Source organism: Microtus pennsylvanicus, chromosome 4 (assembly GCF_037038515.1).
Source record: "Microtus pennsylvanicus isolate mMicPen1 chromosome 4, mMicPen1.hap1, whole genome shotgun sequence".
NCBI lineage: Eukaryota > Metazoa > Chordata > Mammalia > Rodentia > Cricetidae > Microtus > Microtus pennsylvanicus.
Window position 1 is genome coordinate 106024368 of NC_134582.1, and position 13446 is coordinate 106037813.

The window sequence follows — 13446 nt, forward strand, 5'->3', positions numbered from 1 at the left end:
TGCTTGTCTTTTTGACACACCGAAGCTAGGTGGCTGAGCCTAGCTTGTTAGCGCTACGAAGGTCCATGCATGGACTCTAACATCTACTGCAAACAGAGGGATTAATTTGCCAAGATTACACATTTAGTAACGGGAAAATGGTTTGAGCTAATGATACCAGAGTCAATTACTGGAACCACCATACTTAGGGCTACCTCAGAGTATCGTGGGAAATGGCTGGACTGAGCATTAAGAAGGAGAGGTAAGTGCTGAGTATCCTTTGTCAATTGCTCTAGACATATTGGCCCAAGCAGAGGATTCAGTGCCTCCGGTCCGAGCATCTCTAACTCACCTGACATTACAGTAGAATACAAATACGCAAGCCAGCTCAGTCCTGAGCTTGCTGGTCTCATGCTCACAGTCTAGGAAGGAAACTGCAGACGTCAACAGTTTAGAGAAGTTGTGGGAGCATAGAGATGGGGCCCTTGGCTAAGATTTGGGGGAGAGGTTGGAGAAGAATGGGCAGTTAGGCATGAGGTAGAAGATTAGAGGTTGGCTACAGATGCGATGGGATGGAAATAAGTCCCAGTTATTTCAAGGGGCTGACTTCATCCTCTAGGGAATGAGACAGCAGGCCAGCAAGGTGCCTGTGGGTGAAAGTGCCTGCTGCCTAGCCTGACGGCCCAAGTTTGATTCTCGTGCTCAGGAGGTAGAAAAACTGACTTCCCCATGTCGTCTACTGATCTCCACATTTGTGTGTGGCACACTTGTGCCACCCCCACCCACATATATGCACACAAAGGGACTAGTGATTATTTTAAAAGAGAAACAGTTCCTGAAAATTTAAGCGTGCTGGGGTAGCTTAGTTATCCCTGAAGTTCAAATATTTTAAAGGTTTTTTTTCTTTTTGATTTTAGTTTTAAATGCAGAGACAAAGATAATAAAAATTTAATAATAACATTAAGTTTTACCAGCAGGGTCAGATATTACAAAGAAATCAGATGAAATAGACTTCTGGGTGTTATATACTATGGATTATGTTTATATGGTATATACATTGCGTTCCAGGCATTTTTATCATCCCTATTTCTTTTTATCTCCTAAATAGCTGAGATATCTCGGGTTTTCCACTGATACACAGAAAGATGATGTAAAAGTATCAAATTAATTTAATGAACAACTTACCTGCAGATTCCATTTAACTTTAAAATTAATAAACATCCTATTTTATACTGTAGTCCAATACTATGAGTAGAAAATTGTAAAAGTTGGTTCGTGCCTTTAAAATAATAATTGAAACCAGGTGTAATGGTTCACACATTTAATTCCAGCACTTGGGAGGCAGAGGCAGACGAATCTTAAAGGGCTCTCTAACAGGCCCAAGCCTTGCAAACATGGAACTGGCAGGTCTTTCCACCCCCACTTCCCTCTCCCTCACAAAACCATTAAATTCCCTTATTTAGGTAATTTCACATTCCCAAAGCTAGTCACCAAGGTCTGTTCCCTTTTTTGGCCACTTCCATATGCCTGACTAAAACACCAGGGCCCAACTATCCAAACATCAAGGTCCAGCAACCAAAATCCATTATTTGGCTATACTGACTAACATGTCCACGTAGGACAACTCATTCTAACACACACCTCCCCTTTTTCTTCTTAAAAATAACTCCTGCAGAGATACCACTGCTGTCTTTGCCTGATCTAGAGGCAGCCCCCCCCCCCCCCGCCGCCGCCCCATCTCCAATTGTCCCTTCTAGGGTAAATAAATCTCTTTTGTTCTGAAAATTTGTTATCTGGGTGTCTTCTATGTTGACTCTAAAGCCTCTTCAAATCTCTCTTGAGTTTGAGAATATTCTGGTCTACATAGAAAGCTCCAGGAAAGCAGGGCTACATGGGCACTGTCTTAAAACCAAACCAAACTGGTTGTGGATAAAAGTTTTTAAACAGCTGACCACCCAAGGCTTGTCAGGGAGAATCTCAGGTTAAGCACAGGTATTTTGTGGAATATTATTTTAACTAGGTAAAGGTGTGTTATATTTGTTTATGCTGTGGGATAATATTTTAACTGTATAGATGTGTTACTTTTGTTTAATTATATAAAGATTTGTTGGATTTGTTTTACCTTGCCTGCATATGGTACCAGATTGGTCTAATAAAAAGTTGAATGACCAATAGCTAACACGACTGCCTAACTGGAAGAGCTTATCATCCTAACAAGGGTTTTGACCATATTAAAGCAAAACAGATACATTTTTATACAAATTTTAAATATAATGCTTGATACTGCCTGACCATGCTGCCTTCTGGAAGGAGACAGGACTACTGACTACCATGGGACATCTATCTCTTCTTCTCTAAGAACATCATGGAGTTATTATATGAGGTCTTGCTTTCCCAGAGGGTTGCAGTCATGTACTGCCAAGACTACCAAAAAGAAGGGAACTGAAGATCTTGGGCAATCACCTAGTCAATGCTACTGCCGAAGCTGTACCACTTAAGATACAAGGAATGTTTCCCTTTTTATAGGAAGACTTTCTCCTCCTCCTGAAAGGCTGTACTGTACTCTCCTCAAGATAGAGGAGTCCCAGGGACAGGGTTGCAGTCTGGACTATTCTGGATGGTGGGTCACTGTTGATGGTCATCTTTGGCTACATCAGTCCCTATACTGAAAAACTTTAATATCTCTTCACCAAATATACCACAATTTCACCGTGACTGACCGTGATGATCCAGCCTCACAGATTACACTAGCTAAGACTTAGGACAAGTCCTGGACTTTCCTGTTATGCAGAGACTGGACAATAAATGATATAGCTAGCTCTCCCAGGACTTGATACTTTTCTCAAGTTTTTTCAGGGTTCCCTAAAGATGCCATCATCCTCAGATAACAGGAAGAAAATTTAAGAACATGACGTTTATACTCCCAAGAGATGGGGTGGGTGGTTTTTGGTCTTTCAGTAGATTATGAATATTTGTCATCATTTAGGGGGGTATTTACAAATTGTTATTGATAATGGTCAAGAAAAAACATGAACAAATAAGATTGGATTCAGGGATCTTGTTCTATAAAGAAAAAGGGAGGATATAGAAATAGAATAAAAAGGTAGATTATTGGATCTACTTTTAAAAAACAACTACTAGTTGTAAAATTATTAGCAACTATTTAGGTTAATAAAGAAATGCAGGTTAGGAGTTAGTCATCTATTAAATCAAACTTAGATATGTTTTCAAGGTCAAAAAGAGATACATTTTAGATAGACAAATGGTCCTCAGATACTTCAGAGATCTACAGAATATGACATCTAAGATGTTTTCATAACATAAGGTTCCTTCCCCCAAACCCTCTGACAATGAGGCATGTCTGCTCCTGGAAGCACCAATCTACCTCAGAGAAGATGATGGACATTGATGAAACTCCATAGGGAGTTTAGTTTCTTTGTGGCAAAAGTTAGCCACTGGACAAGAAACTGCCCTTGACTCGACTGCTGACAGTAGACAGTATGCAGTACAAACTGGACAAACAGAAGAGAAAAAAAGTGACTGCCAATCTTTGCCAAGACAAGATGAGACAGTCCTTCAAAATTCCTGCTTCACAGGCCTGTAGGCTGAAGATGAATGCCCCGATGTTTCAGAGGAACCTTGGGTGACTGTCAAGGCAGCCATCTGTTTCTGTCATTTCTTATTTTTGGAAGTTGTTTGTTCTACACTTCTTGTTTACTCAGGTAATATTATGTCTTTCTGCAGTCTTTGATGGATTTGAAGACTTTATAGTTTTCTTTTTTTAAAAAACCAATTCAGAAAAATTCTCAAAAGAGGTGTAAAGTATATAAGGTTGAGAGACATAAAAAGATAGTTTTGGGATGGTAATACAAGTTAGGATACACCACTTTGAACTCACCAAGACAGGGTAGATAATAGAGTATTTTCTTTGAATTTGTCAAATGCTAATGGACTAGACACTGTTAATGTAATTATTGCCTGTATATGTTTGTATATAGCTATTGTACTTATTGTATTTAGTTTTTCTGCCTTAAAACCTTCAAATTTTGTTTAGAAAAAAGGGGGAAATGTTCAATGACATTTTGTTTGTGTTCTAACAAATAAAGCTTGCCCAGAAATCAGAGGGTGCAGCTAACCACTAGCTAAACATAGAGGCCAGGCAGTGGTAGCACACACCTTTAATTCCAGCACTTGAGAGGAGGAAGCAGGATGATCAGGAGTTGACGGTCACCCTGGGCTATGTGAGATTGAACCAGTCTAAGAGAGAAACAGAGCCTGGCAGTGGTAGCTCACACCTTTGATGCCAGCACTTTGGATCTCATGTCTTTGATCCCAGCACATGGGAGGCTGATGCCTTTAATCCCAGCACTAGGGAGGTGGAGACAGGAATATAAGGCAGATGGAAACAGGATCTCCCCCATTGGGTCTGAGGATTCATAGAGAGAGAACTCCCCCATTCGGTCTGAGAATTTTTGCAGAGACAGGATGCCCCTCATTTGGTCTGAGATTTAGTAAATATAAGAAGTTTCTGCTGGCTGACTGCTCTGCTTCTCTGATCTTTCAGTTTTTACCCTAATATCTGACTCCAGGTTTTATTTTATAAAACTAAGTAGGATTGAGCTTCATCCAACAAATTATCTCAGAGCTTAGGCTCAGAGCTCCTAATAGGAAAGAGGTGGGGCATACCCTATTTTGTCTTGAAGATATGGTCTTGGTCAAAGTCCTCAAGGAAACACTGTCTCTGAGCTGCAGTTGAGTGAGTCCTTATTGTGATATTCTGTCCACCTCTAGATGGTCACCATTTACTCAAAACCTCCAAAAGAAGTTGGCCTCTTGGTGTAGGAGGTTCTTCTGCCTTGTGTTGCTTTCATTGATTAATAAAGAAACTGCCCTGGCATAGTTTGATAGGTGGGGAAGATGGAACTGAATTCTGGGAGGAAGAAAGGCCAAGTAAGGGGGAGAGACACCATGGAGCCGCCAAAGAAAGACATGCCGAATCTTTCCCAGTAAACTACTGCCACATGACGAAACACAGATTAATAGAAATGGGTTAAATTAGGATGTGAGAGTTAGCCAATAAGGAACTAGAGCTAATGGGCCAAGCAGTGATTTAATTAATAGTTTCTGTGTGATTATTTCGGGGCTAAGCTAGCTGGGCGGCCGGAATGAACAAGCAGGCTCTTCTTGCAACAACCTCCTTTCAAGTCTTTTTCTACAAATGTTCAAGTGAAGCTGAACAAATGGCTCAGCAGTTAGTATTTACTGCTTTTGCAGAGGACCTGAGTTCAGTTCCCAGCACTCATGTTGAATGTCTTAAACACATCCGTAATTCCAGCTCCAGGGAAACCAACAATCTTTGAGGGTACCATACTCACATTTACAGATGTACAGATAATTTTTAAATCTTTTAAATTGAAAAGTAGGAGAGGGAGAAAATCAAAATAATTCAAAAATAACTATCTGTGGGGAGGGTGATGAAGTGGAGGAAGTCAACAAATGTCTGGAGGAGAGGAATAGCAGAGAGACTCCTGAGTAATCTTACCCTACTCTGTTATCAGTTTTAGCCCTCCTCACAAGAACATACTTCTCCCAAGGAGGACTCAGGACACTAGATCAGGTCAATCTATCGCATGCCCAGCCTCCCTATCCTCCTCTACTGAATGCAACTCAGATTTCTTTGACAGAAGGCATTTAGTAATATCCAGGACATCTTTATAAAAATCAGCTCTGGCTTTTCCCTGTGACAGCTGTGGAGAATACTCTGTGGCAGGCTAGATATCACTGAGCAATTGTTAGTGACCCAAACTTTATAATATGTAGGCTCTTGTGCCACCAAAAAAAAGGGCCTCTCAAAAATTTGATGCTTCTTAAATTCTCCTGCTCACAGAAGTCAAGTAAATTTATTTTTCTTTTTTCATTGTAATTTTCTTATAATTTCTACTTATGTATATGTGTATGTCTATGTGGGGTATATGCATGTATGAGTGCAGGTGCCTCTAGATTGCAGAAGAGGGCGCCAGATCCCTGGGAGCTGCAGTTACAGGTGACCATGAGCTCCTTGATAGAGTTGCTGGGAACCAAACTAGAGTCCTCTGCAGGAGCAGCAAGCACTCTTAACTGCTGAGCCATCTCTCTTCAGTCCTAATTATTGCATTTTCTTTATCTCAAAAAAAGTAAAGCTTTAGTTCTTATAAACATTCATAGTAGACCAAAACCACACATGTTTTCTCATAATAATGTGGAGTTGAATTGTTTTGTAGAGTGAGAGTGAACAGTACATAGATACATCTGCAGTATTAAGTCATGTTGTGTTGCCTACATGAATGTTCAGAGACAATCTCAAGGCCTTGTTACACCAGAAAAATCACAGCTTAGGGTTCTAGAGGACCAAGAGGCCAAAATGGCTGAAGGTTGGCAAGCAGGCCACAGGACAACCTGGGTAATCCCAGACAGACTGTCTGTGATGATGAGGATGACAGATGCCCACCTTAGGCTCGGGTACTTTGAAGACTTGGTCCCCAGTTGGTGGAGCTGTTGGCAGAAGTGGTGCTGCTTTGCTGGAAGAGTCCCAGGGCTCAGCTGAGACTTCACTGACTCACCCTGCCTCCTCCTCTCCCTGCCTGGGGCTTGCGGTTGAGCCGTGATTTCTCGACTTCCTGCTCTTGCAGCTGTGCCTGAGACTTTCTTGCCAGCCTCCCACCATTTTGGCCTCTTGGCCCTCTGGAACCCTAAGCTAAATTAAACTCTCTTTCGTACTCTGTGACCTTAACACAGCTACAGAGCCATCTTCCCATGCAAAGCAACTCCTCACTGGCTCCAAGAATTCAGACTTGAGGATGTTGGGAAGGGACTTTATACTGTGCAAAATAGGAAATTAAATGTTTCCCATTTCCTTCCTAGATTGATGTCTTGTTAGAATTTGAAAATTGTGTTTACCAAGAAATTCCAGGAAGGTCAATTAACATTAATGGAAACATTACAATACTACCCGAAAAGTATTAAAGTATGTGTACAATTTCAGGTTGGGTGATTGTAGTGTAAGAAAATCTAACATAGGCCTCAAGCAGGGATATCTGGAAGACAGGAATTGCAATTATTTAAACGGTAGAGTTTTAATGGAATACCTTTTTTTTTTTTTGGTTTTTTGAGACAGGGTTTCTCTGTAGTTTTGGAGCCTGTCCTGGAACGTGCTCCTGTAGACCAGGCTGACCTTGAACTCACAGATCCGCCTGCCTTTGCCTCCTGAGTGCTGGGATTAAAGGTGTGTGCCACCAATGCCGGGTCAGAATATCTGTTATGTCTGTTTTGTTGGAGCTATTCTTAAGCAAGACACATTTATTTATTTATTTATTTATTTATTTATTTATTTATTTATTTGAATGTGAACTAAGTAAAAGCAGGGTGGGTACTAGCTCAGGAGGGCCACACCTGGTTGCTGCCTTGCCCCACGAGACACGGGTGTGTTTTATCCTTTATCTTGTTTGGCCATCAGCAGTTTTTCTTAGCAGATTATCCTGATGTCATTGTGAAAGTATGGCTGGCCATTCTGTTTCCTCTCAGAAATTTGAAAACTTCTGAGGCTACAGCTGAAACGCTAGATGTGCAATGCGTGGCGACAACCTCCTTGAGGACAGCGCTTCTCGGGGTCGGACCTCTCTCTTGGACTGCTCCCACAAGTCCCCTGTGTGTCAGGGCCTCCTTAGGACAACAGAAGCTTTTCAGTTCTTCACCCAGATCCACCTGACCCCAGACGTGTTCTCACAGCCCAGATTCTTCATTCAGATACAAATCACATTTTAGATAGCCCAGCCTTCTACTATCCACAAAGCTGACTTCCATCCCTAGGTAAGTTCCCAGCACCAGGAGAGGGACGCTCAGTTTAAAGGCGTACCTCAAGGATCCCTGTGTCCTCCATGGCTCTGAGCTCCATAGACTACAAGAGCAAGTCATCCTCGCAGGCAGGTTCAGTTAACAGAAGTGTGTCAACCCAGAACATGTTTTTTTCTGCTTATAAGCTCACCATGAGAAAGACTCAGTGCTACACTGGGATTAGAACACCCAGTGTCGTCACTGGCTGGCTAATGAAGACTTTCCATTAGCTGAAGCCCATGTGTGAGGAGTTGTCCCTGGGAGGACTTCCACCACAAGGACGAGGGAGGAAAGCGCAGAACTGGAGCTGGCATTCCCGCTTCCCTCATTCTAGATCAGCACCCGCTCTACTCCAGTGTTCACCGCCCCTCAGGCTTAGGCTTTTCCAGCACGCAGTTATTGACTGGTTTGTGGTGCTGGAGATGAAGTCCAGATAATAACATAGGCGAGGTCAGCTGCTCTGCATGGTCACTCCTTCTTTAATCTGCTATGTGTGACCTCTCTGTTGGGGGGAGGGGGGGTTGAGGTCTTTGCTAATTCCCCTTTTCAATTTTAAATCGCCGGATGGAGCCCGTTCCTTTTCATTCAGCAATAACACCACTGAAGAACCCGGTTGCCTTCATTTCTTTCACACTGCTCAATCCGGTAATGCTTGTCAGAACGGGTCAGCGGCTCTGTGTCGTTGGCGGCTTTTCCCACACCCTGGAAAATACTACAAGACTTCAGTGTCTGGAGCCCCGAAATCTGAACCTGAGGTTCCATAGTCTCCCCGATGGAGATTTGCACATAAGAATTCCGTTTTAGGGTCAGATTTCGCAGGCATTTTAGCAGTACTGAGACAGCTCAACGAGAATCAAGCAGGTATTTAGGAATGTTCACGTCTATGGAGGTGTGAGACAGAACTGATTCATGTTGTCTAACACATGCCAATGCGATCAGAGTATCTATTTACAAAAAAAGCTTCCCATGCGCGAGGACCAATATTCTGAGGAACTGTGTCCCGGTCTCCCGAAGAAATGAACTATTATCCCGCTAACATGTCCTAATCAAGCTCGCTGTGCCCAAGAGTCCCATCTCCACAGACCCTCAGTAGTTTTGAAAAGGGGGTAGATGAGAACCCGAGACGCAGTTCCGGCGCTTTCTCTGGAATAACCAGGAAAAGTTTGTAAGGGCCTTGTCAGCTGGATCCACATCTGAATCAGGGCGATGAAATGAGGACCAAGCGGAGCTCTTGGTCCAGCCTTCGGGGACCTTGGCCACAAGGGTCCTGACAGCCTGGCGGTAAAGCCGTTTGAGTTTAGAGTGGTGAAGTAGATTGTGACGTTGTAGGAACTGTGCGTCATGCGAAGCGCCTTTTCTGAATCCTTCTTTGTTCGGGTCTCCTTCTGTGGTTGTTGCCGCAGTAAGACCCCCAGTTAGGGAACGGGAGGTCCGAGGGTCGGTCCCTCGTGAACAGAATCAACAGGACTGGGCAGGTGGAGGCTGATGACTTGTGTTGACCTCCTCGGAAACAGATTCCGAGGTCGGGGGCGACTTCGAAGTCACGAAGTCATAGATAGTCCGTATCATGAAAGCTCCTGGTTGTGGGGACGAGGGGCTCTTTCGGATGTCAAGATGAGGAGACGTCCAGTCAGGCCATCGCAGCATCCCGGTCGGAGGGAACCCAGGCTTCAGGTCCTGCAGCACTGGCTCCATTCAGTCTCGGTTAGTGTCGCCTTGGCCTTTTTGCGTTTTTCACTGAGGCTTTGCAGGCGCTAACTCAGACCAAAAGCGCCCAAGGTCAGTGTTTTGGGGGCGACTTGAAAATACTCATTTCAGAATCGCAAGTTCTCCACTCTTCCGAGACTGCATTATAGGAGGACAGAAAGAACACGGGAGCGCATCCCGGAATTCGGAGGCAGAGGACGCGACAGCCTGCTCTGTCTCTTCGGTTGCCCGCTGAGACAGCTATGACCCGCCCAGAAGCACAGGAGTCCCCCAAACTTCTGGAACAGCTGCTGGTCTAGTGACGAAGGTAAATCCAAGTTTGGCATCGCTGAGACTTAAGAAAAGCGTGGCTGTGCCTAGAAAACTCTACCCTGTGACGGGCGGGGTGGCGCAGGTCGTGGACTCACTGGCACAGGAGTCCCCCAAACTTCTGGAACAGCTGCTGGTCTAGTGACGAAGGTAAATCCAAGTTTGGCATCGCTGAGACTTAAGAAAAGCGTGGCTGTGCCTAGAAAACTCTACCCTGTGACGGGCGGGGTGGCGCAGGTCGTGGACTCACTGGTCCCGCCTGACACCACGGACCGCGACAGTGGCCAGAGAGACTAAGACCCGCCAGCCGCGACCAGCGCAGGTTCCCCGGGCAACAACCCCACCCGGCCTCGAGTGCCCGCGTCTGCAAGACTAGAGCGATCGATGCCTTAACGGCCCAGTAGAGACGCGCGCCGGCGGAGGCCAGCCGCGCACTGCCTTATTCAAATATTTTTTTAGCGAATTGAACGAGAAATTCGGTAAAATCGGGAAGGCTATGAGATTGTTGTCACTTGAAGGCAACAGGGAGAACTGCACAGGAGGCGACGTCTGTGAAGGCTAGAGGGCGGGTCGTGGTGAGGGCGGCCACCGGGGTAGTGGACTGGGCTGTCCATGGCCAGTATCTCTGGGTCAGGAAACTCTGCAACGTGATATTACTTGCACTCGTTCAGAATTTTTTTTCTTCTCAGAAAAATTTTCTTTTTTTTTCAAATATTTATTTATTATGTATACAATATTCTGTCTGTGTGTATGTCTGCAGGCCAGAAGAGGGCACCAGACCTCATTACAGATGGCTGTGAGCCACCATGTGGTTGCTGGGAATTGAACTCAGGACCTTTGGAAGAGCAGGCAATGCTCTTAACCACTGAGCCATCTCTACAGCCTCAGAAAAAGTTTCTACTTGGAACAACGCGAGTTTCGTGACTTTTTCCAGGTTCAAGAAAACTTTAAACAAGTAAACAAAACAACAATAAACACCTAAAATAATCTCAAATCTAAATCAAGCATTTGCTACGTGTAGAGATCGACAAGTCGAATACTTGGCAGTTGGCCGGTTAGCTCAGTTGGTTAGAGCGTGGTGCTAATAACGCCAAGGTCGCGGGTTCGATCCCCGTACGGGCCAAGTGGTCTTTTTAGAAGACAATTTTCAATTCTATCACCTGGAAGCTAGCACCTTAAAAGAGAACGCAGCTTCGACTGTTCTGTAGTCCTCACATCTGCAGCTGGAGGAAGACTTTGCGGTGTGAGTCTTGCTTGTCTAGGCTCAGCGATCATCGGAATGTTACACATACTCTCTTCTGTTTTCAGGTTTAGAACTCTTTTGTTTCATACCTCATTTCAGAAAACCTTAAACATTAAAACAAAAATCCAAGACCCCTAATGACAATTGGCATTTGTATGCTTCCACTTCTGAAGAGGTAACAGAAAGGACTTGTTTGTGGGGCCGGTTAGCTCAGTTGGTTAGAGCGTGGTGCTAATAACGCCAAGGTCGCGGGTTCGATCCCCGTACGGGCCACATGAGGAACTACTTTTTTTTTTTTACTTTAAAACACACACACACACACACACACACACACAAAGCAGAATCTAGTCTACTCTAAGGAGTAGTCATTTCACTTAGAACGCTTTCAAAGAACTTCATCTTTATTGACCCCAGCCTCACAACTGCCGAGTCTTTCTGTAATTCTAGTGGCCTTAACGCACAGATGGAATCCATCTGGAAGCAGAGGGAAACAACAGAAAAATGTCCCTTTCACTACACTGACCCTTCACCACCTGACTTCCTGGGTGGGTCAGAAGGCTGGTAACTCCTGTGTCTTTCCTGCCCTCTGCCTATCTAGAGACTCAACTGAGGAATACCGGGTTCAGAACCCCACGCCATTCACCAATGTACAACAGCTTAGTGAGGTTCATAGCGTGTCCCCACAGAGATCTTTCCTGCCAGTTTTGTGAGGCTGAGTCTTGTTCCTCCCAGCACTCCTCGGGAGCGTGGCAGAGATCTGTGCTGCAGTATTTACGATGACCCTTTTGGTGACCTTCCCCATCCATTAGAGACACATGATGAGTGTAATGCAATAAACAGATGTCCTCGGCTATTTCTCCAAACTTTAGTTATCTCTGGGATGGCATCGAATTAGGTAGGGCTTTCCACATTAGGCAAGAACCATGGCATTTAGCCACATTCTCAGACCTTAGATACTGCGAAAGGTCTGTATTGTGAATTTGTGCTCCAAAAGGCAACACAAAAGTCTGTGTGTCCCCCATTTTCTGAGGATTGCTGTAGGTATGAGAGACTCTGAAGGAGTCTAAAGACTGGAGGATGTGGGCATCGATCCCACTACCTCTCGCATGCTAAGCGAGCGCTCTACCATTTGAGCTAATCCCCCGGCATTATAAGTTTTTTGCTAATCCCGTGATGTTTGTACAACTTTGCATGTACTTTCTTGTATATCATGTAAATCCATGGGTTCTCCTAAAGTTGGCTGCTACTTCATGGCCTAAGAAAGTATGCCGGAAGTCAAAAGGGAAATCAGAGCCTCGAGATTATTTCGTGGTAACTGCTCAAAAGTGTAGGGAATAAATTGAGAATCTGGAAAGAGAAGTGAGGAAAAGTATATTTGTTTCCGCCCGGTTTCGAACCGGGGACCTCTCGCGTGTTAGGCGAGCGTGATAACCACTACACTACGGAAACTTCATGTAGTGCCTTAATTTTCCTAGTTTGTAGACATAGACTCTTTTCATGCCTAGGAATAATTTTTTTTTCTTCTGTAAAAGAAGTAATTGCCGAAACCCGGGATTGAACCAGGGACCTTTAGATCTTCAGTCTAACGCTCTCCCAACTGAGCTATTTCGGCTTGCCCGGAAATGGTTAAATGATAATCTTTGTTGTATATTCTCGTGCCATTGGTCAGCTTAAATCAAAGTAACTAAGGTGACTGCACCTTCCACGCCGTGCTCTTGGTGACTCCCCTCTTCTCTGCTAGTGCCAGATGAACACTCAGATTCCACGTTATAAGTGAAGTCCTGTGGAATTTTCCCTCGGTGGATCGATCACCTCGCTTGCCCTGTTCTCAGCTTCTTGGCTTCGAGTGACAGAACCTCTTTATAATATTGGTCCTTCCCGGAATAATCCTGGAAATTAGCCTTCTGTGGATGTGAAGGAGTGAGCGCCTCGGCAGTCCGGGATTCGTTCCTTTGAACCAGCAAATGTCTCAGAACACCTTGTTCCACTGCTGTGGCCGTGCGCCCACGAGAGGGATGGATGACTCTGTGGCTCTGTTTTCAATTTTACGCTAGAGGAGTTTATTTGATTCTCAGCACCCGCAGGGCAGCTCATTGCTTTTTTTTTTCTTTATTTCTTTTTAACTTCAGTACTACGGCGTCTGTCGCCCTCTTTTGACCACCCTGGGCTCTTCATTCAAATACCCATATACATAAGAAATAACTGGCCTCTTTACTGTGGATCCTCTGAGCCTTCCCTTCCTTTGGGTCAGCCAATGACACATAGAAACCCCTTTTACCAAGGACTCCCAGTGGTCACACTGGGCTGAAACAGAGGAAACCCTCCCCCCATCCCACCCT

The 13446-nt window shown here is 44.5% G+C and overlaps 5 non-coding genes across 5 annotated transcripts; 2 read left to right on the forward strand and 3 right to left on the reverse strand.

Moving 5' to 3' along the window:
* Nucleotides 1-10913: 10913 nt before the first annotated feature.
* On the forward strand, nucleotides 10914-10987 carry Trnai-aau (transfer RNA isoleucine (anticodon AAU)). Its single transcript has one exon. It is a non-coding gene; the product is annotated as a tRNA-Ile (tRNA).
* Nucleotides 10988-11306: 319 nt separating this feature from the next.
* Nucleotides 11307-11380, forward strand: Trnai-aau (transfer RNA isoleucine (anticodon AAU)). Its single transcript has one exon. It is a non-coding gene; the product is annotated as a tRNA-Ile (tRNA).
* A 798-nt stretch (nucleotides 11381-12178) lies between these two features.
* Trnaa-agc (transfer RNA alanine (anticodon AGC)) lies at nucleotides 12179-12251 on the reverse strand. Its single transcript has one exon. It is a non-coding gene; the product is annotated as a tRNA-Ala (tRNA).
* A 232-nt stretch (nucleotides 12252-12483) lies between these two features.
* On the reverse strand, nucleotides 12484-12556 carry Trnav-aac (transfer RNA valine (anticodon AAC)). Its single transcript has one exon. It is a non-coding gene; the product is annotated as a tRNA-Val (tRNA).
* Nucleotides 12557-12646: 90 nt separating this feature from the next.
* Trnaf-gaa (transfer RNA phenylalanine (anticodon GAA)) lies at nucleotides 12647-12719 on the reverse strand. Its single transcript has one exon. It is a non-coding gene; the product is annotated as a tRNA-Phe (tRNA).
* Between the last annotated feature and the right edge of the window lie 727 nt (nucleotides 12720-13446).